Source organism: Protopterus annectens, chromosome 3.part0, assembly GCF_019279795.1.
Source record: "Protopterus annectens isolate FY-2018-M chromosome 3.part0, PAN1.0, whole genome shotgun sequence".
NCBI classification, from domain to species: domain Eukaryota; kingdom Metazoa; phylum Chordata; order Ceratodontiformes; family Protopteridae; genus Protopterus; species Protopterus annectens.
Window position 1 is genome coordinate 1,291,074,545 of NC_056731.1, and position 5,000 is coordinate 1,291,079,544.

A 5,000-nucleotide genomic window follows, 5' to 3' on the forward strand; every position below is an offset into this window, starting at 1 on the left:
TGGGACACTGCAAATTGACACACATGTGCAGGCCATAGTTGTCAAGCATCTGCAAAAAAGGCTGATGGTGGGGAGCGGGTGTCATCATGACACACCAATGCACTGCAGCTGGGATCCTATGGATGCTATGAATGGCTGTATCTGCACACAGTCAGGTTCAGGAACTGTGGCAGACATAACCCTGACTCCACAGCAATAGTGACGGCAGTGTGTGAACTCCAAGGGATGTTCACATGAGTTGACCTTGCAATCATGCTGAGTTGGGGACATGTGTAGGGCAGACTGACCATATACTGCAAATGCAGATGGCCCATGCTAGTATACCCCTGCCAAGAATACTGACTGCTGCAGTACACATAACAGTAGGTGCAACAAACCATCATGATAAGGCCGTGCACACATATGCACCCACAAAGTGTATGCATCATGATCAGCATCAGCACAACTAACACATTTGGTAGACACTGCATTTGAATGTGCAGGACATATGTCACATATCAGGCTCATGTAATGTTACCATATGCAGTGATGTGGTCCCATGGCATATCAAGGAAGAGTGCGTCATATCAGTAAGGGTGTGTACACTCTCCATAACCATAGTAAGGATTGACGGTTGTCAGTGTAATAGTATTGTATTGGTTATACATGCACTGCTGATGTTGAAATCTGTAAATCAGACATCAGGCATTCACAAATGACATCTGTTCACATATCATTACAGGTATGTGTCGGGCAACCACATAGGAGCTGAGACCATTAGAGCAGACATAACTGTCACAGTAATACACATTCAGAAATGGAGTGCACACCTGTGAGGTATGGTGCACAGTACATGGCAGGGTGCAGAACAGGTGCACAGCAATACTTTGTACATGGGTGCAGTGTTTTTCAGGGGAAGGGGCATCACCTACTAACACAGCCCATGCATCATACAAATGTATACTGTTGCTAGCATGGATTGACTATAGCTGCACTGCATGCTGTTGAGTAGCGTAAGGTATGCATGCTGACAGATGAGTAATGAAAGGACTGTGTGCAACCTCGCCTGTAGGTGTGTGTGTGTGTGTGTGTGTGTGTGTGTGTGTGTGTGTGTGTGTGTGTGTGTGCGCGCATGTGTGTGTGTGTATGCGTGTGTGCGTGTGTGTGTGTGTGTGTGTGTGTGTGTGTGTGTGTGTGTGTGTGTATGTGTGTGTGTGTGTGTGTGTGTGTGTGTGTGTGTGTGTGTGTGTGTGTGTGTTGTTTTGTCTGTAAGTGCAATCTGATGGAGTAGAGGGGGTTGATGCATGTAGGATGTGTGTGTGCATGTGCGTGTATTTGTTTGGGTGTCCATGTGTGCATGTGTGATTGTGGGATTGTTCATACGTCAGTACTTCCCTTTGGAATCATGCAGTACATGGACATGGACTAATATATGAGACACCAGGAATACTTGTCTGATATGCAATCACAGGACAGCTGATAATATAATAAGGTCTGTAGCATGGAACATGCATTGGGAGGGAAACTAGACACTAGGTATACTGTTAAAATTACAATCAGCAGAAAGGTGAATGACTACCCACGTATGCAGCACTACAGATGCATTTGGGAATTACCAGACAACACCAGGGAGTTTACCATATATTATTGTTGTCCACATAATAAGTTGATTGAGCAGCAGATCTTGCATCTACTGAGCAATAGTTATGTATGACCTGCCAGTGCGTGACAATATGGAGTGAACGTAGTAGCCCCAAACATATGGGGGTCATGCTCACGATGCCTGGACATACCCAGGGTGAACACTGGATGACAGCAGTGAGACCTTGTAAAATCTACTCCAACAAGTCAAGGAGGTAATGGAGTAACAGGTCTTGTGCTGTGATCACTTCTCTAGGCATTTAGAAGAATGATATATTAATGAGTGATATTAATGAGTGTATGTTACCAAGTGTGATGCAGGATGGGGAACTAACATGAATAAACTTGGGATTGTCTGTAAACTCAGGGACAGATAGGTATTATGGTGGAATTTCAGGGTGTGTGTGTGTGTGTGTGTGTGTGTGTGTGTGTGTGTGTGTGTGTGTGTGTGTGTGTGTGTGTGTGTGTGTGCACTGTTATGCAATGCCATACAGGTCTTAAAGTGCTTTTCTTGTTTTCTCCTGACAGGTGGCGAGGTGGGTCATGGTCTCTCCTGCATGCAATCTGATGTTGGTGTCCATACAGACACCGAAAATGATGAAAGGACTGTTGAGGCACAGTCAGGGTTTTCAGCGGCCAAAACTGTGTCATCGTTTGACATCCCCCTGTTATCCACCCCAACCCTGCACACAGTCACAGTGCCTATAGATACCCCATCACCAGTGGCCATTGCAGAGGGACAGTTGGCGGTTGGTGGCAGTGCACAGGAGAGTGTGGTATTTATGCCTGCTGTGTCTGGATACAGCAGGCATAGCTGGATGTTTGGCAGGGCAACACATACGCAAATCTACAAGGATGCTCGTGGTAGAGCAGCTGGTCATCATGCTCCTAGCAGAAGTGCCACAACTGGTACAGCACCAGACAGGGTCTGAGGCTGCAGAGGGCTGCTCTCTCATCTGTAAGCGACAACTTCCGTGAATGTGCAGGTGCTCTCCATAATTATATCGAGGTTGGTGAGGTGGTGGGCCTCATCGACCATGGATTGTCCTTGCTAGAACATGTAGTGGGTGTGTGGCGATGGCTGAGTGGATGTAGGCCAGCAACACCAACAGCTGGTGGTCGACGTGGACATGCAAGGATGCCAAGCAGCTTCTGTAGTGGAAGTAACAGCCCCATCACTGCAGGGGGGGGTGCTGTCCACACCACATCACAGCAGGCCACATGCATGTGGCCCTGGCCAGTCCCAGGAGGGACCTGGTTCCAGCAGCCATATGTCATCAGCAGGGGATAGTAGCACATCGAGGCTTGTACCTGAATGTGCCCATGGAACCCCTGCCAGGCACAGTTTGCATGTTCATGACCAGAGGTGGTGAACTGCATACCCTGCCAGATATGGTCTGCAGCTGTCCAAGAAACACCTGTATAGGGCAGCCACATGGCAGAACTGTGTGAATGCATACACACACACTATACAAAAACACCTAGGACAACCCCATAGCTACACACACCACATCACCATGCCCATATCAGAAAATTACACCCCTCACCCACACATACATGGTGTATAACATATGGCCCACCCTTGGTCTCTGGCAAACCTACAACATACCCTGTGCATATGATGATACCTGTGCCACATCCCTGTCATCCATAACATTGATGCAGGGACAGGTTAATATGGTTCTGATGCACATGGTGACTGTACTACAGTGTTCCAATTGTACTGCTGTCAAACATGTTGTCAGCAGTAATGTTTAATGCTTACATGTCAGGTAGTGTAGCTGTCCAGCCATGATGCATTATAGCTGCTAGTAACACTGATGGATTGTGGTCTCCATAATGTTATCTATTTGTGTTGTAGGTGTACATGTGTCAGCAGGAGGATGGTCTGCAGTCATATCTCACAAGGGGTATGGCACTGTGGTGACACTATGGCTGTGACATATCCTGGGTACAGCTGAACACCTGTCACAGATCTGTATAACAGTTACTGCCTGAGCAACATGGACAGGTGACCACCTGGGACATATATAATCAACAACCTGAAGTAGATTCCTCCACATACACACACCTTTTTACTTGGCAACACTGGGACTAGACCCCTCCCTAGGTATGTAGTGCTAGTGTTTAGGATGAGGTGTGTTCCAGGTTACATGTTACATGTAGAACATCCCCAGGCATGTACAGTAAGGTAATGGGGGATGTAATGGTCGTATATGGACAAAACATGCTGTGACATACCATCATATACACATTAACAGACACATAACAAGCAGACACACATCTGAGAGACATGGGCCTATTAGTGCTAACTAACTTGGCAGTGTGTCCAATGTGTTACAGGTAGGCTGCAAACAGTGCATGGATAACTGGGCTAGAATGTGTTATCAGTTACCTGTATGGTTGATGGTGACAGTAATGACCATACAGTGGTACATGGGACATGTACAGGGGGTACCATTGTGTAATGACAGTGTACACAGCACACACACACACCACTGTGGATATTGTACACACTGGAACCAACGAAGACACTCTGACATACCCACCATCACACATTGACCAGGACTGTGATACAACCCTTTGTCCATCCCAACAGTGGTACTACAGCAATATGCATCTAATGCACATGCCACAGACATAGTAGGGTGATGCATTGTCATGCTTCTCCTATGAGCAGCAACATCACTATCTGTAATGCTTTGTGGCAATACGTAATGTAATTGGAGTATGTGGCCTCGGAATGCTGTACCCTACAGATATACAGACATGCACACATACACACACTCTTGCCAGAACTCAGTGGGTATCCCATGCCTATCAATCCATTTGTACAACAGTGTTGTGCTGGTAATGCAAGGCTCAGGTAGCCATTAGGGAAAGGGTCGTAACAGGGTACATGTGATGTCCGGTACAGCAGCAGCCACATCTAACTATGGCAATGGGTGCTGTGGTGGTTGTGAAGGCCCTAATAGTATTCCCAACTACAGGTGTACTAACACACTGACACTGATATCCTCAGTAATGCACATGTACACATTTGTCAGTACGGGGTGCATCACTGCAGGTGGTCATAGGTGTGTACCTGGCTATTGTCCATGGAGATATGAGAAGTGTAGGGGATGTGTGTACAGTGGTATCATGCCACCTGCAATGTGCCAGCAGGAAATCTATCTACAGACACCACTGTGGTAACCCTCAGGGTGAGAGTGACATGTATCAGCCAATCCTCTGTGTGCCTACTGCAAATGGCCAGTGAGGTGATCTGGTTGACATGTATGCAACATGTATTACAAAACATGGTTAGTGTCTGGTTGGAGATTTGTACCCAAGTATGTTCTGTCAACTGTGATAGTGTACTGGAGGTACCCATGGCATGT